The following is a 23059-nucleotide window of genomic DNA, read 5'->3' on the forward strand; positions in this document are numbered from 1 at the left end:
GGCTTTGGAAGTGTCAATTCTTAACCTTGTCTGTGCTTGGCTGCAGAAATTACTTCTGCTGCTAGGGACAGCAGAACCAGAGGCAGGACTGGAGATGAGGTCTGAGCAGAGCAGCACCAGAATCCCCTCTCTTGCCCTGCTGCCCACACTGCTCTGGCTGCAGCCCAGCACTTGGCTGCCTGCTGAGCTGCAAGAGGGCACTGCTGGCTCCTGGGGGGCTGCTCAGCACCCAACACCCCCAAGTCTCTTTCTTCAGAGCACCCACTCTGGATCTGTGTCTGGGAGTGGCCCAAGCCAGCTGCAGGACCTTGCACTGTGGCTTGTTGAACCTCATGCAGTAGGCACCAGCTCACTCCTGAAGCCTGTCAAGATCCTGCTGGATGCCAGCCCTGCCCTCAGGCAAATCCAATGATTGAACATTAGCAGCTCAACACCAGCCACATTTTCAAAACCTTAGCAACTGCCATCTACAACCTCAAAACAAGGAACAAAGTCCATGGGAAAAAACCTCAGGTGCCTCAATCCATGCCAGGGGAGTGCACAGCAAGACAGTACCAACCACAGACGTCCTGCTGCTTCTCTCTTGCTCCTACCTAACAACTGCAGCAACACAGTGTGGGCAGCAGCACAAGGGAGGTTCTTCTGCCCCTGTGCTCAGCACTGCTCAGGCCAGCCCTGCAGTGCTGTGTCCAGCTCTGGGCTCCTGAATTGCAGAGAGCTGTTGAGGTGCTGGAAGGTGTGGAGAGAAGGGCAGCAAGGCTGGGGAGGGGCCTGGAGCAGAGCCCTGTGAGGAGAGGCTGAGGGAGCTGGGGGGGTGCAGCCTGCAGCAGAGGAGGCTCAGGGCAGAGCTCATTGCTGCCTGCAGGGAGGCTGTAGCCAGGTGGGGTTGGGCTCTGCTGCCAGGCAGCCAGCAACAGAAGAAGGGGACACAGCCTGAAGCTGTGCCAGGGCAGGTCTAGGCTGGATGTGAGGAGGAAGTTCCTGGCAGAGAGAGTGATTGGCATTGGAATGGGCTGCCCAGGGAGGTGGTGGAGTGGCCGTGGCTGGAGGTGTTGCAGCCAAGCCTGGCTGGTGCACTTAGTGCCATGGTCTGGTTGGTTGGGCAGGGCTGGGTGCTAGGTTGGGCTGGCTGAGCTTGGAGCTCTCTGCCAGCCTGCTTGACCCTATTCTATTCTAACACTCAGGCCTTGTGAGGTTTTGTGATGCAGAGCAGCAGCTCAAGAAAAAAGACCTGGGCTGGAAAGCACAGAAATTTCCAGCCCTGTGCCACACTTAGGAAGTGAGAAGCCTGAGCAGCCTCTTACTGAGCCAGTTAGGAACACAGCAGGGAGGAACACAGACTGCCTGACCACCTCTGCACCAGGCAGCTGTGATGCAGTGCTTTGATTCCCTGGGACTTGCAGTGCTTGGTTCCTTGGCAGTTTATATTAAGGGAAGCTGCAAGGAACATTGGTGGCACTCTGAATGCTGCCAGTGTTAGCACCAACCCTCCCAGCTGGATTTGCAGGGCAGATAACACATCACAAATGTTCTCTGCTCTCATCCACTGACCTATAACCGGCACTCTGCCTCCCTTGGCAAGTGATCTGGAACAGGAGAAATGGATCAGTGGATCAGAGCAGCTGCTGCTGACACTGCTGTGCTGGAGGGTTTAGCCTGGATTAGCTTTCACCTGGTCTCCAGGAGCAAGCATCAGCATCACACAGCCTGTTCAAACATTTCCAGGGATTTCATAACCAGGCCTGGACACCCCCAGCAGAGAAAGAAGAGCACTTTACACCTGCTCCAGAACTCTCAAACTACTTCTCTGGGCAAGGCTGCCCAACACCCTGAGCCAGAAGGTCCTAAAGGGAGATAACTGAGATTGTGTCCACACCAGTGCCCAGGCCAGGCCCAGAGAGTGGTGGTGAATGATGCCACATCCAGCTGGCAGCTGGCACTGGTGCTGTGCCCCAGGGATCAGTGCTGGGCACAGTCCTGTTCAGTATCTTTACTGATGATCTGGAGCAGGGGATTGAGTCCAGCATCACTGAGTTTGCAGATGACACCAAGCTAGGAGCAGCTGTGGAGCTGTTGGAGGGCAGGAGAGCCCTGCAGAGGGACCTGGCCAGGCTGCATGGGTGGGCAGAGGCCAAGGGGATGAGACTGAACAAGGCCAAGTGCAGGGTTCTGCACTTTGGCCACAACAACCCCAAGCAGCACTCCAGGCTGGGGCCAGAGTGGCTGAGAGCAGCCAGGCAGAGAGGGAGCTGGGGGTGCTGGGAGAGAGGAGCTGAAGAGGAGGCAGCAGTGCCCAGGTGGGCAGCAGAGCCAATGGCATCCTGGGCTGGCTGAGGAGCAGTGTGGGCAGCAGGACAAGGGAGGTTCTTGTGCCCCTGTGCTCAGCACTGCTCAGGCCAGCCCTGGAGTGCTGTGTCCAGTTGTGGGCTCCTGAATTGCAGAGAGCTGTTGAGGTGCTGGAAGGTGTCTGGAGAAGGGCAGCAAGGCTGGGGAGGGGCCTGGAGCACAGCCCTGTGAGGAGAGGCTGAGGGAGCTGGGGGTGTGCAGCCTGCAGCAGAGGAGGCTCAGGGCAGAGCTCATTGCTGCCTGCAGCTGCCTGCAGGGAGGCTGTAGCCAGGTGGGGTTGGGCTCTGCTGCCAGGCAGCCAGCAGCAGAAGAAGGGGACAGAGTCTGAAGCTGTGGCAGGGCAGGTCTAGGCTGGATGTGAGGAGGAAGTTCCTGGCAGAGAGAGTGATTGGCATTGGAATGGGCTGCCCAGGGAGGTGGTGGAGTGGCCGTGGCTGGAGGCGTTGAAGCCAAGCCTGGCTGGGGCACTTAGTGCCATGGTCTGGTTGGTTGGGCAGGGCTGGGTGCTAGGTTGGGCTGGCTGAGCTTGGAGCTCTCTGCCAACCTGCTTGGTTCTGTGATTCTCTGAAGCTGACAATGTCAGGTATAATGACAACCCTTTTAATTTCGGTGTGGGTCTAAGCTGCATATCAAAACCTGAAGTTTGTAAGTCATTGTGGGTTTCATCACAAAAAACTCCCAAAGCCAACCAGCTGGCAGCACTTTTCAGTAGTGTTAACTGCAACTTACTGCATTGATTCCTTTAAAGCCAGTTAGGCAATGCTCACATTTAACATAAATTCAATGCTCCATTTGCAATCCATACAAATCTAAGCAGCCATAAATCATTCCATTGAGTCCTACACTGCACAGGATTTCCACTTCCCTGTAACTCAGGAACATGAGATCCCCCTGGGGCACTTGAACACAAAGCCCCCAAAATGTCTGAGAAGGAAGTTGAGTGAGCCCTAAATCATGGAATGGTTTAGGTTGGGAGGGAGCTCAAAGCTCAGCCAGTTCCAACCCCCTGCCATAGGCAGGGACACCTCCTACTAGAACAGGTCGCTCAAGGTCTTATCCAAGCTGGCCTGGAACACCTCCAGGGAGGTGGTGGAGCACAGAAGCACCCAATGTGATCTTTGATTACATTGGGTGCTTCTGTGCTCCACCACCTCCCTGGGCAACCTGTGCCAGTGTCTCACCACCCTCACTGCAAAGAACCCTTTCCTAACAGCCAGTTTCAGTCTCCCCTCTGCCAGTTCAATGTGACCAAAGATGCTACTAAGTGATGTGTGCCAGGGAAGTCAGGGACAAGCTAACTTGCCTGCTGTGAGCAAGTGCAGATGGAAATCACAGAGTAGTTTAGGTTGGAAGGGAACTCAAAGCTCAGCCAGCTCCAGCCCCCTGCCATAGGCAGGGACACCTCCCACTAGAACAGGTCTCTCAAGGCCTCATCCAACCTGGTCCTGAACACCTCCAGGGTAGGAGCATCCACAGCCTCCCTGGGCAATCTGCTCCAGGGTTCCTGCTCGCTCAGAGAGAATCTTTTCCCCCTTACATCTCAGTAAGGAACCAAGGGGCAATTCTCAGCCCATTAGCTCTCTACACCCTAAGAACCCAATTTTGACTGAGCCAGGTGCTGCTTTTCTTCTCTGTGACAGGCAGAGCACTACTGCAAGCACTCACATTCCAGCCAGGGAGAAACTACAACTTCCATTTTTCTCTTCTCATTCATTTCTAGAAATCAGTGACAAAAAAATACTTGATTTAGTCATTTGTTTTTCCTGCTTCTATGAAAAGCATTAAGGGGGAAAAAAAAGTAATAAGAAATCTTCTGTATAAACACAAAAGTTTTATAACTTAAGAGCAGTTTTAAATTGGAGATTTTTTAGCAGAGGAGAAAAAATGAAAACCTCCAAGGAAAAAAAAAAAACAGAAGTCAAAGGAGTAAGGAAAATGTAAAAGGGAAGAAAAGAGCCCATGGAGAGGCATGCAGCAAATCAAGTTTAAACTCCTAATAAATCAAAGCAGGTCCCAGTGGTCTAAAAAGGGTACCTGAAGAGGAACAGAGCATGGCTGAGTTTTCAGGCTCAAGAAGTCCTCTGTGCCTTTTAACCACAAGCAGACTGCATTGTTCAAAACAATCTGGGTTTTTCCCCCTATGGGCAGTCCTGAACACACGAGCAGTGACAAGAACAGGCACAGAACACAGCAAATGTGCATCCAAAACTCACAAGAGTTAAGGCAATGCATAACTGAAGCAGCATGTGAAGGACAGCACCAACAAAAGATGGGAGCTGGGGTTAAGGGGTGCAGAAGTGCACTCTTTAGTCAGTGCTGGCAGCTGTCATTACAATGCAGTGGAAGAGATCAGCCCTGTGTACCTCCCAGGCCAGCTACAACATGCTCAGCAGCTTTGGCTGGTATGGCTACAAGGGTCTGGAACATCTCTAGCCCGTTTGATCTGGAGAGCTGAAATGGATGGAGGCAGTCACTGAACTGCTACAAGCTGTTGTTTTCAGACATCTACCATCCCACCTCACACAGGAGCTGGGGGTGGCACCAGAAGCAGCAAGAGCAGCCTGATGCTGCAGCCTAGCAGCTCAACCTGCCTCCTAAAGCCTCTCCCTAGCACTTGCTCCAACACATGCAGGTGCTTTAACTTTCCAGTGGGAAGACTTGGACATGCTGGAGAGTGTCCAGAGCAGGGCCAGGAGGATGCTCAGAGGCTGCAGCAGCTCTGCTGTGAGCACAGACTGAAAGAGTTGGGGCTGTGCAGGCTGGAGCAGAGGAGGCTCCCAGGGGACCTTCTTGTGGCTTTCCAGCATCTGAAGTGGGCTCCAAAAAAGCTGGGGAGGGACTTTTGAGGCTGTGAGGGAGTGGCAGGAGTGGGGGGAACGGAGCAAAGGTGGAGGTGGGGAGAGTGAGGCTGGAGGGGAGGAGGAAGTTGTTGAGCAGGAGAGTGGTGAGAGGCTGGCAGGGGTTGCCCAGGGAGGTGGTTGAGGCCCCATGGCTGGAGGTGTTTGAGGCCAGGCTGGCTGAGGCTGTGTGCAGCCTGCTCTAGGGTAGGGTGTCCCTGGGCATGGCAGGGGGTTGGAACTGCCTGCTCCTTGTGGTCCCTTCCAACCCTGATTCTATGGTTCTATGACTTACACTGCACTTCCAATCAAGCAAACCTTCCTCCTCCTCATCTCATTCTTGGAAACAAGCTAACTTTTGGTTAAGTTTTAGCTGCATGAGGTACCTAACACAAAGTATCACTGCTCAGTGACTTCAGCCTTGCTGAACTACAAGCAACTAAAGCCAGAGTCTTCAAACAGAAAGCAGCAAGCATCAGTGAGGGCAGGCACTGCTACCTGTTAACTCCGTTCACCCAAACCTCATGCATGACCAAACACCTCCAACGTTTGGAAAGCCACGAGGAGCACAGGAAGGCTTTCTGCCAGCAAGGCAAAACAAGCCAGCCCCAGCAGAACTGGGACAATGTCTGCTCTACCTAAAGACTACCCTTGGCTTTTTCTAACCTAGCCAAAAACGTCTTCAGCTGTTCTGTTGCTTTGAATAACATTATCTACCTCGAAAGAAAAAGCATCTGAACACCTACACAAAGGGTGCAGAGCACCACCATCCTCACGATGGATCCAACCAAACCCTTTTGGTGCTCATCAAATGAACTGGAACAAACCACCCTGCCTGTTCTGGGCTTGTCTGCATGGCCCTGGGTGCACAAAGCAACCACTAATCTTAATGCAAGGTAAGACAAGAACAACTCTGGCAGAGATGAAACTGCTCCTCACGCCTTATCTTCAGCTGCACAGCACATAGGGAGCAGTCAAGGAACAGGGAGATGCAACCAGCTCACAAGTGACATGTCAACAAAGGTCTTGCTGCCTGGGCCTGTTAAGATGCACTCTCATCTCTAAGGTCCTTTCCAACCTAAGCCATCCTGTGCTGAATCAATTTGAGGAAACAAAAAGATGGGGGGAAAGATGGAGGGAGCCAACCCTGTGCTGGGCTGTAGCAAGAGCAGTGTGGGAAGCAGGGCAAGGGAGGGGATTCTGCCCCTTGGCTCTGCTCAGACCTCACCTCTAATCCTGCCTCCAGTGCTGCTGTCCCCAGCAGGAGAATGACACAGAACTGCTGGAGGGAGTCCAGAGGAGGCTGCAAATATGCTGCAAGGGCTGCAGCAGCTCTGCTGTGAGCACAGGCTGAGGGAGTTGGGGCTGTGCAGCCTGGAGAGGAGAAGGCTTCCAGGAGACCTTGGAGTGGCCTTGCAGGATCTGAAGGAGGCTACAGGAGAGCTGGGGACTATTGACAAGGTCTGGTAATGACAGGAACAAGGAGGAATGGGTTTGAACTGGCAGAGGGAAGACTGAAACTAGACGTTAGAAAGAAGTTCTCTGAAGTGAGGATGGTGAGACACTGGCACAGGTTGCTCAGGGAGGTTGTGGAGGTGTTCAAGGCCAGGCTGAACGAGGCCTTAAGCAACCTGCTTTAGTGGGAGGTGTCCCTGCCTATGGGAGGGGGTTGGAACTGGATGAGCTTTGAGGTCACTTCCTACCTAAACCTTTCTATGAAAATGAAAGTTTTTGGGGAAAAGAGGGGAAGATTTTGCTGAAATTAAGAGAAAAGTGCAGTATTTTTTTTGTCTTATTTTTAGCCTGGAGAAAAGGAGGCTAAGGAGAGACCTTTTTTTCCTTTCTACAGCTCCCTGAAAGGAAGCTGCAGTGAGGTGGGTATTGGTCTCTTCTCCCTAATAACAAAGGATAGGATGAGAGAAAATAGCCTCCAGTTGCACCACAAGAGGTTTAGATTGGACACCAGGAACAACTTCTTCCCTGAAACCTTTGCCAAGCCCTGGAAGAGGCTGCCCAGGGAAGTGGTGGAGCCACCATCCAACAGGGGGATGGAAAAGCCAGGCCCATGAGGTGCTGAGGGACATGATTCAGTGGTGACCTGGCAGTGCTGGTTCAACCCGAAGACCTTAAGTGTCTTTTCCGGCCAGAACAGCTCCACGGTTTTCTACAGCCTCTGCCCTACATTAACAGGGTACTGAGCGCATCTCCACTTGAAGCATCTGGGGAAGAACCTCCAACTCACCCAAAGCAGCTGTGAGCAGAGCAGTAGGAATGCTCCTTCACTGCAGTGCATTCCTGGGACACAAACCCTGTGAGGAGAGGCTGAGGGAGCTGGGGGTGTGCAGCCTGCAGCAGAGAAGGCTCAGGGCAGGGCTCATTGCTGCCTGCAGCTGCCTGCAGGGAGGCTGTAGCCACGTGGGGTTGGGCTCTGCTGCCAGGCAGCCAGCAACAGAAGAAGGGGACACAGCCTGGAGCTGTGCCAGGGCAGGTCTAGGCTGGATGTTGTTAGGAAGTTGTTGGCAGAGAGAGTGATTGGCATTGGAATGGGCTGCCCAGGGAGGTGGTGGAGTGGCCGTGGCTGGAGGTGTTGAAGCCAAGCCTGGCTGGGGCACTTAGTGCCATGGTCTGGTTGGTTGGGCAGGGCTGGGTGCTAGGTTGGGCTGGCTGAGCTTGGAGCTCTCTTCCAACCTGCTTGATTCCATGATTAATTGTGTCTCCAGCAACCATAGGGCCACGCTGGCAGATTTCACTAGTGGGAACAGTGCCATCGTGAGGTGCTGGGAGTTTTGCCTTCTGGTTTCCAAGGCAACTCAGGTACAGTTAGTTCAATTATTTCATTCCAAGCTCCAGCATACAGGATGAAAGCTTATGAAAAGCTTATTTGAAGTTTAGTCTTGCTCCCACACAGCATTCATTTCACTCTCAAACTGAACTGGAATGTCTACCTTGCCTGAGGCTGAAAAGGAGATGCCTCTGTTTAAACCATCCCTGTCGCAGCAGCACTACCATCTACAGACTTACTTCAGTTAGAAATGCATTGTGCCTTGCAGAGTGGGTGGATAGCATGAGCAGTCCAAGCGTGATGTCATCTGAGCACAAGTCTTCTTTGGCACAGCCTCCTGGAAAACAACAACACAACACCCCATGGCTCTGTGAGGATGAAGCCACCCAAAGCAACTCCCAGCGGCGAGTCCTCCGCTGCTGCTCTCCCTTCCCTCTCCTGCCATTTCAGTCACCTTATCTTCACCATTTCACTTTCACTTCCCCTCCTCAACGTAATGAATAGAGATGGAAACAACCTCAGAACCGCACAGCACCCCGAAGGCAGCTGGAATCCACATCTGCCAGACAAACGTTGCAGCATAGAGGTAACACTGAAGCTGCCCACAAAGCATCCCCCTTGCAATGACTCCACTGGGCTGCATCAGGACCCTGCAGAACATCAGTAACACACCAGGCACGTTTTTGGGATGAAAATAAACCCACCACAGTCCTGTGTGTTATGGTTCAAACAGGATGTGACCCACCTCAAAAGGTTGTTAATAGCTCTCAGAGAACACAACTCTAACATCTGCCTCTCACTAAAGAAAACCTGACTTCAGCAAGCTGGACTGAGCCGAAGCCAGCTCTACAGCACACCTCTGGATACACTCAGCTCACTCCACAGAGCCCCAGCTCCCTGGCTCTTACACATCACAAACTCCCTCTGCCTGCATACAGAGCTGTGTTTTAAATAGACAAGCACTGACCTGGTAACACAGCCCCACTGCTGGCAGTCCTGCTGGGTAAACCACTGCTGGGTATCACTACTGATGCTTTCTGCCCAGTACTCCTGTGTGGAAAGGTATGTCCTTGAAGGTAAACAGAAATCTATTGCCCTCCACTGGCTGCCAGGATGACAGAAGACAACGAGAGGAAGGAACAGCAAAACCCCTGTTCTTTACCACTTTGTCCACAACATGAAAGGAGGCTGTGGAAAGGTTGGTGCTGGTCTCTTCTCAGATGTAATTAGTGGTAGAAGAAGAGGGAATGGCCTCAGGCTGTGACTGGGTTAAGCTTAGACTGGGTATTAGGAAACATTTTTCCAGCAAGAGTGGTCAGGCACTGGAATTGGCTGCCCAGAGAAGTGGTGGAGTCACAACCCTGGATGTGTTTGGAAGTCATCTGGATGTGGTGCTTGGGGCTATGGTTTAGGGGCACCTCGTAGAGTAGGGTTTGGGTTGGACTTGGTGATGCTGAGGGGCTTTGCCAACCTGCCTGTGTCTGTGATTCTGTGAACACAGAAAGAAGCAGCTGTCAAGCTGAAGAAGCAGCATGTTGATGTTTGAAGGTGGTCTACCTTCAACAGGGTAAGATAGGAAGACTCCTACCATGTACTTTTCTACACAGGAAGATGTAACATCCTGAAGTTAGAAATGAAGGGTTTGGATCAAACACCAGCATGTAGATAAGAAGTAGCAAACTATGCCCTATGGGGCAGGGAAATGTCCATGTGGCACTTAATAAAGCAAGCTACACAGGCTGATGAAAGATTAGTTCTCATTTCTCATGCCAGTGTGTTGGGTTTGTGTGTGGCAGGGGCTGGCAGTGGGGAAGGAGGCTTACAGGGGTGGCTTCCATAAAAAAGCTTCTAGAATCTTCCTGGGGTCCAAGGGGAACCTGCCTCCAGCCAAGGCTGAGCCAACAGCTCACTTCAGAGGAGAAAAAGCTGCTGGGCAACTCCCTTTGTTTTGGAGAGGAGTGGGATGTGGGAGAAAGAACTCTGGGGACACCAAGACTGCAAGGCGGAGGAATGGTGGCCAGAGCAGAGATTCCCCTGCAGCCCAGGGTGACAGCAGCCTGCCATGGAGGGTAGTGGTGGAGCAGATATCCACCTGCAGCCCATGCCAAAGCAGGCTGCTGTGCCCGATGGAAGCTGTGACACCGAGGGACACTTCTGAGGGATGCCTGCACTGGCACAGTCTATCACTGGCAGGGCTGCACACCGTGGAAGGACTCACAGTGGAGCAGTGTGTGAAGAGATGATGCCCATGAGAAGGACTCATGCTGGAGAAGATCATGGAGAAGTGCCTCCTGGGAGACACACACCACACCAGAGCAGAGGATGAGGAGTTCCCGAGGAGGAAGGAGCACCAGAAGCAAGCTGTGATGAGCTGAGTGCAACCCTCTGTGCTGCTGGGAAGGAGCAGGTCAAGAAAGCAGAAGTAAAGCTAAGGCTGAAAGGAAGGGAGGGAGAAGGGAGAGGTGTTTTAAAGCTCTGGAGGTGTCTCTCATTATCCTACTCTGAACTGGCTGGGGGTGTTTAAGCTACATTGCTGGTGTTTACCCCAAGTCCAGTGAGGTCTTTGCCCTTGACCGTAAGTGGTGAGCATGCCCTCCCTGTCCTTGGCCTTCCCCTATCACCAGAGGGGAGCAGGAGAGAGCCAGCAGCTGGCTGGGGCTAAACCACACCAGCCAGCAACACAAAGATCCCCAGGACTCAGTGTAAAGCAGACATAAATTTCAGGGACTACACTTCAAAACCGTTTAGAAAAGCCACTTCAGTCACCTGAATGAAGGCAAGTTTGTGACTCCTCTGCCCCAAGTACCTTTGGTGCTGGAGGCTCCCAGAGCCCACCTCAGCTCTGCTGGAACTCCAGAAGCCCTCCAGCTTACACAAGAGCTGCCTGCAACAGGAGGCAGAGGCAGAGCAACAGCAGTGCCCCAGACTGACTTTTCAGGCAGAGCTGCCTGTTGTTCTGCTACTCACTTTCAAAAGCAAACTAAATGGACAGCTTTAAGTTTTGTTCCAGGGGCTACAAAAAACAACAACCCCAACTTCTGAGCATCAGACTTTGTGTCCTGACTTTCCTGCCAAACCAGCACATTCTCAAATCCTCTTCAGGTCTCCAAAACCATCAACTTAATTTTCTCCCTACCTTTTCCCTGCCCTATTTCCCAACAGCACCTGGCTGCTCTCTGCCTCGATTCAGACCTTTCCATTTGGTTATGCTCATCCTGCACAGTAGCACATTTCCCCTCTTCCCCCCCAATCCCTGCATTATTTGGACTCACTTTAATGCTGTCTTTTGCCTCTATATTCTCATCTTCCTCCTTGCTGATCTAACCTTATTCTGCTCTCAGAAACGACAACTTGTTTAATGCACTCGCTATGACTCACTCATCTGAGTCCTCGTCCCCCTTTCTGAGGTCATTCTCCTCACTTTCTATGTCAGTGCAATTCAGATCATAAGCTCTTCAAGGCTGGAACTGTATCTTATTATCTGTGAAACATCATGCAAAGCCTTAGTGCAGCACACAGTGCTTGACTAACGCTTCTGTGCTGGAGGGGGGGGGGGAAGGCAAGCCAGCCATTCGAAAGCAGTGAAGTATGCTACTTAACAACAAAATCACCTTCAGGAAGCGTCTCTCAGGCACAACTGCTGAGATGTTCAGAGAGTTAGCACTGCAACTACCATCCCAGTCCCAAACTAGACTCACACTGAGCCGCACAACTACTGGTAGTAGCCTGATTACACATAATGAGTGCTGCTGCTGCGGATGGCAGGAAGAGCTTTATTAAACCACACTGCTGCATCAAAAACTGACAGGGAGAAAAGGAGCAGGGGGGGGAGAGGATCTGCATTCCTACTCAGAGTTCTTGGAAGCTGTGATTCATGCTGCTACTTGCTCTCCTGCTCAGAGGAAAATCCGGTTTCCTTTAGACTATCTGTTGTTACTATGAAGGCTGCTTTAAAATAAGGACAGGTCAAAGTCACCTAACTATTTTGCAATCCATTCTGTGCCATTTTAAACCTGGAGGGTTTCAGTATTTGAAAGGAACAAGAATTAGTGACTACTGTATCATTTCTGGAGATCACACCGGTGGCTGAAGGCTTGAGAAGTGCATCTGACATGGCTGAGCAAGGGAATGCCCTAGAAAGAGAAGCAGCAAGCTGCCGGCGCTCCTCGCTTTCACCCTTGCTAAGATCATGAAGCTTCGCTGAACCTCGCAGCAGGGCAGACTGCAGTTCTGCACGGGGACTCCAGATAAAGGCTGATCAGCTGAAGATAAGGAGGTGAATCTCAGTTTGCTGCTTATTGTGACTCTCAGGCAATGCAAAACACACCAGGCAAGAGAGAACCACAGAAGCCTTCTACTACTTTTCAACCAACCTCTGTGTTAGAGGGCAGAGGAGAGGGCTTGCAGAGACCTCTGCTTAGGAGATGCTACCATCTTCTGCTGAGGGAAAAAACCTTCTCTGGCTATCAAGGGACATAGATCATACAGCAACAGAAATCTCCAGACTGCACTCTTGCAGTTTTCTATCCCCACTATTAAAGCCACTTATTTGCCATGGCCTCTAACTGGAGGAGTCCTATTCCTTCAGCTCAAGCACTTCTCTTCAGCACCGACAGTGAGGCTTCAGCCGGAGCCTTTCCAAACAAATACACTAAACCATTTTCCCCCCCAGAGGCTTATCAGAGCTTAAAGTTATTCTTTTGATTTCAGAAGGATTCATTTTTCCTGCTGAACCAACCCAAGAGTCAGGCAGCCCTGCAGTCACTGAAACTTGCTATCACCTAACCTGCTCGGGACAATTCATTCCCTGGGGTTAACTGACAAAACACCTTTTACCAGCTTACCGCTAGGTGAGTTCTTCAGTGGGCACTAAAGCACAGCGTGGGTAGCTCTACCTTCCTCCCCCCTCTGGCACACCCTCATAGTCTCAGTCCCCATTCTCTTCAACCTTCTGCCCGTCCCCTTCAGCCCTGTTGGCACACACAACCACCTCCTGCTCTCCTATCAGGCACAGCCCCAGCGTGTGCTGGCAGTGCAGGGCAGCGCCAAGCTGGCATTGCATTATCTCTCTCTAGAGAGGGCACTGACACTTTTCTCCCGACCCACTCTGCCTATTTTCCCAAAGCATGCAGAAGCAGCACAGCCTTTGAGATTTCCAGCCCTCCTACAAACACAGCTGCAATTGGTCAATGGTTTCAAAGGCTAAGTAAAGAAACAAGAGAGCGAAACCAAGGCAAAAGCCTAAATCCCATTTGCTGAGGAAGTCATCTGTGAAAAGGCAACTCCCTACAGCTCTGGATGGAGAAAATGCCTTGGCTGTTTACTGAGCCAAGGGAAATGAGCAGGTTTGGGTGAAACTTCCCATCTCTACCTTTTCTACAACTAAACATTTAGGTTTCAGACATACCTGTAGGAGAGTAGGGACTGGGAACTTGTTATTTCATCTAACGAATCAATCCCCTCCCTATTTATCTTGAAGCCTTTGGATAATTAATGAAAATCTAAACCTTTGGCACTTCTCCAGCAAGATTCACCCGAAAAAATATGAACCTTCCACCTTGGCATGCCAGAAGCAGTTCACCTTCTCTGAATTCACAGCCACATTCTTGCCAGCAGCCACCAAACCAGTGGAATATTATTCTTTCAGGGTGTCCAATAACACAATCCAAGAGGGTAAAGTCAGTTTCTGACATTCCATCAGACAGGCAGCAAAGCAGGCCCCATCACATTAAATGCTATTCAATGGCAGAGATGATTTACCATTAAAAACCTGAGTCCAGTGTGGCCACCCACGTTTTATTTCCAGGGGCAGCACTGTTCTCAGGGTTGGAGACATGAAATTAGACAGATTAATAAAGCTTATTTTGAAGCATGCTTTATTAAGCAGCTTGCTATTTCATATTCTCATTCTCTAAGATCATAACAGAATATTGCAGGGTACTTCCTCCAGGTTTCTAATGGTCATGCAAGGGAGCTGACACCTTTGACTTGCCTGCCTTCTACAGCAGCCACCTGCTACAGGCCAGCTTCCACAAACACCTGCCCTGATGGTACTGAGAAGAGAGTGCTGCAGCTCTCTGGTTATCTACCAGCTCAGCAGATAAGGATATGAGATCACTCTTCTGCAAGCAACTGAGATGTACTCACAAACTTAGAATCACAGAACCAAGCAGGCTGGCAGAGAGCTCCAAGCTCAGCCAGCCCAACCTAGCACCCAGCCCTGCCCAACCAACCAGACCATGGCACTAAGTGCCCCAGCCAGGCTTGGCTTCAACACCTCCAGCCACGGCCACTCCACCACCTCCCTGGGCAGCCCATTCCAATGCCAATCACTCTCTCTGACAACAACTTTCTTCTAATATCAGGCCAGCTTCCTTGTGGAGCTGCAAGCTAGAACTCCTGGCAACAGTTCACTGTCAGGGTGGTGAGACCCTGGCACAGGTTGCCCAGGAAAGTGGTGGAGGTCCCATCCCTGGAAGTTTTTAAGGCCAGGCTTGGATGTGGCTCTGGGCAACCTGATCTAGTGTGAGGTGTCCCTGCCCATGGCAGGGGGGGTGGCTGATCCTTGAGGTTCCCTCCAGGCCTGACAGTTCTATGATTCTATGACACCCTAAAGCACTTCAAATTCAGGTCCCAAGCTAATGGCCAGTCCATTTCTAGGTACTCCTTCTAAGTGTCCCACAGCAATGCCACTGCCATGGGGTGAGTTCACAGACACAGGCAGCCTGGCAAAGCCCCTCAGGAGCACCAAGCCCAACCTAGAACCCTCCTCTACAAGATTCACCTTAAACCATAGCCCCAAGCACCACATCCAAACCACCCTGAAACACAGCCAGGCTGGGTGACTCTACCACCAACCTGGGCAGCTCATTCCAGCCCCTGACCACTCTCTCCATGAAAAACTTCTTCCTAATGTTCAATCTAAACCTCCTCAGCCTGAGGCCATTCCCGCTTGGTCCATCTCCAACTCCCTGTGAGCAGAGCCCAGCAGCAGCCTCTCCACACTGTCCCTTCAGGTAGTTAATTACTGAGGTTCTGCTGCCTGGCAATGCTGTCCTGCAGTACAGCTACCACTAAATGAGAGAAAAAGGGGATTGCAGAATCACAGATTGTCAGGGGCTGGAAGGGACCTCGAAAGATCATCTGCTCCAGCCCCCTGCCAGAGCAGGATCACCTAGAGCAGGATCCAGACTGCTGAAGTACAAATGCCAGGAGAGTTGCATCACTCCAGGCTTGAGAAGGCTAGTAGAGATGCAGATCCTACAGGTAATCAGTGAACACAATACTATGTCTTCATCTTCACCCATTGCTGAAGGCCTAGGATGCAGGGAGCTGGTTAACATTCACAGCCCTGGTCCCTGAGCTTCAAGTAGAGAGCTAAGCTTTACCCATCAAAACAGGGCTCATCTATTATCTGTTAACCCATGAAAACAGGTCTCACAGGTTCTTTGGAAGTGCCCTCAGCAAGATGTGCCCTCACTCTGTGCAGTAGCAAGGTGCAACAGAGACTCTGAGAGCCCTCCCAGGAGGGGTTCAAACTGCACTGTCTCCATGTGGCACCGGTAAGATGGATCAGCTCCTGACTTCTCACAGCAATGGTGACCTTCAGAACACAAGCACAGAATGTCAGGGGCTGGGAGGGACCTCCAAAGCTCATCCAGCCCAACCCCCCTGCCACAGCAGCAGCACCCAGAGCACATCACACAGGAGCACAGCCAGGCAGCTCCTGAATATCTCTAGAGAGGGAGACTCCACAACCCCCCTGGGCAGCCTGTGCCAGGGTTCTGGCACCCTCACAGGGAAAAAAATCCTCCTCATGTTTAAATGCAACTTCCTCTGCCTCAGCTGCCACCCAGTGCCCCTTTGCTGAACGCGGAAGGAAAAGCAGAGCTGGAAGCTTTGCTGGACAGAGCAGAGGCAGCAGTGTGCATGCCTCCATGGGGAAGGGTGCCCGAAGGAGGGAGACGAGTCCTGGTTTCCAAGAAGAAAAGACAAAAGAGTTTTGGGAACACAGGCACTCACCTCCTCCTGCTCCAAGGAAAAACCCTGCCCTAGTAGCTCACTTTGGCCCAATTAATCACCTGCTACACAAGGCAAAGTGGATTGTTGGGTTTCTGTTGGTTGGTGTTTGAAGGAGACATGAGCAAAACCTCTTCCTCCTCACCAGCCTTTTGTGTCTCTGAACAAAAGGGAGAGTCACCACAGGGTTTTGGTCCCAGTCCAATCCCATAGGTGTGCCTGAGGTGTGGTCTGAACATGCCTTTGGACAAGTGAATGCCTAATTTGCAGATTGCCTAATTTATGAATAGTAAACAGATTTTAGATGCCAAGATGCTCAGCTGTGACAACATTATGGAATATCTGAGTGTGCACAAACCTTCGGGGGGGTTGGAAAGCCTAGAGACCTGCACAACTTGGTCAGCACATGGCTATGCTTCCATTCTGGGCTAGGCACCCCACGGCCACCTAAAGCAGAGCTCTGGCTCCTTCACATCAGGTTGTGGCCACGTACAGAGAACCAAACCCATACACCAAAACTCTTCTCAGACACAGCTGCCAGTGCCCTTTTTAGTGGAGCTCCAGAAGCATCTCCACAGAAGAACCAGGCCACACATCTATTTTTAAAGCCCACTTTAAACAGATGTGTCTGACTCCAGGAACTGTTTTCCTCTGGTTTAACACAAACACAATAGTCTAGCACGAAACACCTTGTGGGCCCAGGCTGTCACCATGGGTAAAGTGACAGCAGCTTCAGAAGTGAAGCTTTCTCAGCTACTCCCAGAGGAAACCCACAGTTTTAAGGACAAAGAATTTAAGCAGCCACCTAATTTGGCTCCAGGTTCATCACCAAGGCAGAGAACATCCATAGTATCTACTAAGCTTTGCTCCCTCAGTGTTAGTCTTTGTCAGTTTTGATTCTCATGGGTATAGCTAATTCTTAAAGAACCTACATTGATTGCTAATCCTGCTGATGCTGATCTAGAGACACAGCAGTGCTCCTCAGAACATCACTGCAGAGCAAGAGAACCAATTCAGTGAGTTCAGCGACGAAAATGCAGCAGCTGGAAAGAGTCCAAAGTGCACAACATGAAAGTGCTGAAAGAACCTGAGCAGCTTTGTTGCTTCCATGTAATACCAAGCACATGACAACCACAGAGCACTGAAACTTTCTACGTGTGTGATTCTGTCTTCTGAAAGCAGCTGCAATTAAGAACTTAGACTGCACACCAAAAGTCTGCTAAGAGAACATTAAGACTATTCAATTAAACACTCAGGCAGGAGGTATGCCAAAACTGAAGTGGCTTTTGCATTACAAAGGAATTTTGTGGCAGCAGTTGGGGTTGAGAACTCAACCCTTCAGGGCAGCACACGGCTGCACCAGCCACGAGTCTCCTTCCTCTTCCACGACTTTGCATCTCACACCCTTAACTCCTGCAAGAAACGAACAGGGCAACGTCCGACAGGCAGCTCCGGAGCCTTGCAGACATCCAGTCACTGAGTGAGCAAAGCAACCGACTGTAACACTCCACTGTACTCCCCAGCTGGACCACCCGCAGCAGCAGCACCCTCCCAATGCATACAGCTGGATTTGCTGGTTCAGAGCTGCATCGAGGCACTGGAACCTTTCAGCTGAGACTGCTAAGTGGCCACAGGTCTGCTTCCTACACTTCCTTCTGCTCTGAAAGACCACTAAACTCAAAGCACTCACACCAATACCTGTAAGCAGCATTCGGTATTAGCTGGAGACGAGAGGAAGAGTGGAAAGGTTTGTCCACTGCCTGTCTGGAGCCTCACAGGTGTTTCGTTCCCCCTTCCTTAAAACACCACCTGCTGTTCCAGCAGCCTGGTGACACTCTGCTGCTCCTTGTGCCACCCCTTCAGCGGGGTCAGCACAGCTTCCCACCGGCCCAGCTACCACAGAAAGGTTAAAAGCCCTTTGCCAAAGCACACCAATAGAAGGAAAGAGCGGCAGAGGACAGCTACCACTGCCTTTGCTACGCAGCTTGTATCATCTCTGCTTGGACACGTTGCCAGCTCTGCTCGCAACGTCTTCAACCTTCTGCACACATTCAGAGTGGGGCCAAAACAAGGCAGCAAAAGCTCCAAGTTCTCGAAAGCAGCAATTTCCCCTTGGCAAGACCAATCCACCCACAAAGACTCACGACTTGGGTGAAACGCTACAGTAACGAGGTAATTAACCAACAGCACAAATTAAAAGTCATTACCGATGAGTTTTTAAATTGCCGAGCACAAAAGGAGTAAAATTAACTACAACAGAGAGTTTGTGGGGTCCTTAGAGCATTAAAATGCTCTCTGCTCTCCTCACCTCCCTTTAGTTTACCTCTGTGTGTTAAACTGTTCCTGTGCAAGAGCACCAAGTGGAAGAAATAAACAAGATATGGCTGACTGGCATCCCGAACGATTAAATATCAACTCAGAAGCTGGTTGTAGTTCCTGTTTGGACTGTTTCTTGGGAAGAGCTAACTCCTGCCTTACCAATCAAACTCCTAAACCTGAATAAAGGAGAAACAAAAACCAAACCAAAAAGCCAGCACCAGAAAACTCCCAACTCCAAGTAGCATTTAGCAACCTGAAAGCAGCATCTGTAACACTTTTCATAGACTCAAGCAGGTTGGCAGAGAGCTCCAAGCTCAGCCAGCCCAACCTAGCACCCAGCCCTGCCCAACCAACCAGACCATGGCACTAAGTGCCCCAGCCAGGCTTGGCTTCAACACCTCCAGCCACAGCCACTCCACCACCTCCCTGGGCAGCCCATTCCAATGCCAATCACTCTCTCTGACAACAACTTCCTCCTCACATCCAGCCTAGACCTGCCCTGGCACAGCTTCAGCCTGGGTCCCCTTGTTCTATCACTGGTTGCCTTTTGAGGAAGCCTCTTTGATGGATACCTGGTTTTAAAACTAAAAGCTTGGTTCTCCTATCACTGCAGTTTCATTTGTCCTATCAAGTTGAATTCCTCTATTAAAAACTACCAAACATTGTCTGATTTCATGCAACAGGCACAAACCCCACTTTGTTCCTGCAAGGTTGAAACTGCAACAGCTCACACTGAACGGACTACCACAGCTGAGGTGTATCGCTCCCCAGTGCTTCTTCCACTCCAGTGTTCACCTCTTGCCTTCTGACACACCTGTCACCCTGAGAAATGATCTGTGTTAAACAGAACTACATTTTAAAAGAAGAAGGTAGTCAATTTTAACCTGGATCCTTTCCCCCAACCCACTTCTGTAGGGGACAGGGTTCCACGAACCGCTGGGCTGGCACAGCTGAGGGAGCAGGGGGGGCAGCAAAGGGATGAGAGCTGGGAGCAAGGCACACAGCAGGCCCACTGAAGTCACCCCAAAAAGCACTGCCTGTCAAACTATTCCATCCAAAAAGCAGCCAACTTACTCGGGGGATAACAGGGGATCAGGATCTACCACCAGCCACTCCACCTCTGCACGCCACTCCATCTCCCAGCTAGGACTAGATCTGATTTGCCTTGCACCTCTTAGTAGGTCAACTTTGAGCACGTACATAAAAACAACGGCCTCGTAAAAGGCTCCCTATAAATAGGTTTGGTCGTTTTTACAAGCAGGGAAAACCACCACCGCCAAAACCGCATTTCGAATGGTAGCGCCAGGCCCAAGGCAGCAGGAATCTGCAAGAGAAGCCAGCCCCAAAAACCCCAATCTGCCCTCCACTAAAGCACAAACCCCAATCTGCCCTCCACTAAAGCACAAACGCCAATCTGCCCTCCACTAAAGCACAAACCCCAATCTGCCCTCCACTAAAGCACAAACGCCAATCTGCCCTCCACTAAAGCACAAACCCCAATCTGCCCTCCACTAAAGCACAAACCCCAATCTGCCCTCCACTAAAGCACAAACGCCAAGGGTCGGGGATGTGCCGCTCCGCACTGGGCACGCAGGCGAGCGGGGAGCCTCCAACAGAGGGATTTTAAGGACGTGAAGTCGGAAGAGAGCCGAGGGCTACCGAGAAGTGCTCCCGTTTAAGAGCACGGGCACGCTGTAGGCGCCGCAAAGTTATCAGAGGGAGGGACAAGACAACAGCAGGCGAAGGGCGTGCTCAGCCCTGCACCCCGCGGCTCCCGTCCACCTGCCGCAGCAGCGCCGGGCAGCCGCTAACCGCTCGGGGCCCCGCAAAGCTGTCCCGCCGCGGGCAGGGCCCAGCTGCCCGCCACGGCACCGCCGCCGGGCGGGCACCATCACAGCAGCCCCCGGCTCACTGTATAAACACCCTCCTCGCTCACCGCGCTGCGCGGAGCTGCCGCGGACCGCACGCGTGGGGCGGCGGAGTCGGGCGATACCCTCTGACACCCGCGGACGAGCCGCCCCAAGAAGGGAAACGGCGGTGAACGCGGCCCCGGGGCGGGGAGGCGCCGCCCGCGGTTTCGCCCGCCCCACTGCTGAAGGGCCGGCGGCGGCTCGGCTCGGCACGGCGGCGGGGGATGCCGGGGAGTCCCCCGCCCGCCCAGGCTGCGCGCAAGCCGGGGCGGCGGGGGCGGGAGCGGCTCGGGCGGGCGGCGGGCCAGGCGGGCAGGGCTCCAAACGTGCCCGGGAGTTGTGACAGGAGCAAAGTGGGTCACCGGGCCTAGCGGGTGCCCCGCGAGCGCCCCCCGCCCCCGCCGGCGGCCGCCCCCGTCCGCGCCCTGCCCAAGGGCAGCCACTGCCCTCCCACTGCGCCGCCGCTCACCCGGCGGCGGAGGACCCGCCGGCGCTGTCAAACTTTAACGGCCCCCCCTCCGCGGCGTCTCCCACCTTTCCCCCCCCACCCCACCCCCGCCACCCTCCCGCTTCAGCCGGGCCAGGCTGAGACGCCCGCCCCACCCTGCGAGGCGCTCCCTACCGGGCCCCTACGCGGCCGCTGCGCGCCCGTCCTCTCCCGGCGACAGCCGCTCGCTGCGCGCAGCCCCGAGCCCGCCGGCGGCACAGAGCCTCCTTCCAGCGGCAGCTCCAGCAGCCGGGCCCGGGAGTCCCCTGCCGCTGCGCCTGCGCCGCCAGCCCAGCGCCGGCCGCCGCGGCGCCTCGCGCCACCGCGCGTGCGCCCCAGCGCACTGCAGCCCGCCGCGCGCGCGCCCCGCAGCGCCGGCTCCGCCCCCGGCCGCGCCCCGCCCGCCCCTCTGCGCCTGCGCACCGCCAGCGCCCCCGCCCGGGGAGCCGGCAGCGCCCCCAGCCCGGGGAGCCGGCAGCGCCCCCGCCCGGGGAGCCGGCAGCGCCCCCAGCCCGGAGAGCCGCCAGCGCCCCCGCCCGGGGAGCCGGCAGCGCCCCCGCCCGGGGAGCCGGCAGCGCCCCCAGCCCGGAGAGCCGCCAGCGCCCCCGCCCGGGGAGCCGGCAGCGCCCCCCGCCCGGAGAGCCGGCAGCGCCCCCAGCTCGGAGAGCCGGCAGCGCCCCCTGCCCGGGGAGCCGGCAGCGCCCCCCGCCCGGGGAGCCGGCAGCGCCCCCAGCCCGGAGAGCCGGCAGCGCCCCCCGCCCGGAGAGCCGGCAGCGCCCCCCGCCCGGGGAGCCGGCAGCGCCCCCAGCTCGGAGAGCCGGCAGCGCCCCCCGCCCGGGGAGCCGGCAGCGCCCCCTGCCCGGGGAGACGGCAGCGCCCCCAACCCGGAGAGCCGGCAGCGCCCCGGGGGAGCGGCGCAGGCGCAGCGGCGGCAGCGGGCGGGCCGCGCCGCCCTGACCTCGGCTCACCTCGCCTCGCCTCACCCCGCTGCGCTCCGGCGGGAGGAAATGGCGGCGGCCGCGCGATCGAGCGAGACGGGGGCCGGCGGCCGCGCGGGGGCGGCGCTCCGCGGGGTCGTGTCCCGGCGCCGCGGCACAGGGGAAAGCCCGACTCGGCGAGAGCCGGCAGCGGCACGGCTCTGGCTGCGAGCGTCGGGGCCGCCGGGGCCGCCAGCCGGTAGCGCGGCTGCGAGGTGGGAAAGCCGCGGAGCGGCGACGGTGCCGGCCGTGCGCCTCCTGCGGACAGCGGCGCTGCGGCAGGCTGCGAGCGACGCCGCAGGGTATCCCGGCGGCTGTAGCTGCTGCCGGGCTGGATGCGGCGGGGGCTTGACCTGCAGGCGGGTGCAGAGCCCGGAGCCGAGCCCTCGGACGGGGCTTCGCCGGAACAGAGGCGCTTTCCTACGGAGACGGCGAACCTGATCCCCACCGGTGCGGCGGGCGGCTCCTGGGAGCGTGGCATCCCGTCCTTTCCACGAGGGAATGACATCCCCTTGGCTGCTCTCGGGGAATCACGGTGCCTGCCGGAGATATTTAGGGGTGTCAGCAGCCCGTCCCGCCGCTGGTCTCTTATCGATGCGCATAAAGGCTGAAAGCAGCAGCGAAGAGTCGGGAGCACCTCGGCCCTTCTGCCTGTCCGCAAGGCTTCTGATGCCAGCTTTATGGAATAGCCTTTGCCCAATGTTAAGAGCAGGAACGCTGCGTTTCAGTCTCCACGCCTCATCTGGCTGCCCAAACACTTGTCTGATTCGGCACGGTCTGGGCCGCTTGTTTGTACAGCGCCGAGAGCCGCGGGGCAGCTCTGGGGCGGTTTCTGGACCACAGCAAACCAGGGTCCTGCAGCACTCCAGGTCCTCCTGCTCATACGCTGATCCTTACGGTTCGAGGGCACTCTGTGTGCCAGGGGAAAGAGCGAATGTGAAGCTGATAAGCTGATAAGCTGCCTGGGCTCCAAGTAGTTTCTTTAGGCGTTGCTGAGGCACAGGAAGACACAGTTGCAGGAGGAGTTTGCAGGAGTGTCTCTGATAATAAAGCTTTAGCAGCATTCTTGTGTGTTTGTGAGGCTCAGAGAAGCTGTAAGATGTGTCTGTCACCGACTCTGCAGAGGAAGCTGTGAAAAACAGCCCAGCTAAGAAATGCAAACAGCATCAAGCCTCAAGAGCTGAGGACTGATACTGCAGAGTCTTAATGTACGACTGTAATGGATTCCAGACCTTCTGCACGACTGGAACATGCCTAAATGTGCAGTGATTGTCTTAGCATAAACCTGGAACACAAGGAAAAACTTTGGAGGGTGCCAGAGCCCTGGAGCAGGCTGCTCAGAGAGGTTGTAGTCTCCTTCTCTGGAGATGTTCAAAACCTGC

At 54.1% G+C, this 23059-nt stretch overlaps 1 protein-coding gene across 4 annotated transcripts in view; it reads right to left on the reverse strand.

Annotated features, from left to right (window-relative positions):
* Positions 1-20986, reverse strand: part of CLOCK (clock circadian regulator) — a 76830-nt gene extending 55844 nt beyond the window's left edge. For 2 of the 4 annotated variants that reach the window (XM_064149297.1, XM_064149293.1), the window contains exon 1: positions 20836-20986. The gene's annotated coding sequence lies outside the window, so the exon portion shown is untranslated. Of the gene's footprint in view, positions 1-8204; positions 8239-20835 lie in introns of those variants that run through there. The other 2 variants (XM_064149295.1, XM_064149294.1) reach the window with 2 other exon arrangements.
* Positions 20987-23059: the final 2073 nt, after the last annotated feature.

This window comes from Pogoniulus pusillus, chromosome 9, assembly GCF_015220805.1.
Source record: "Pogoniulus pusillus isolate bPogPus1 chromosome 9, bPogPus1.pri, whole genome shotgun sequence".
Classification (NCBI taxonomy): Eukaryota; Metazoa; Chordata; class Aves; order Piciformes; family Lybiidae; genus Pogoniulus; species Pogoniulus pusillus.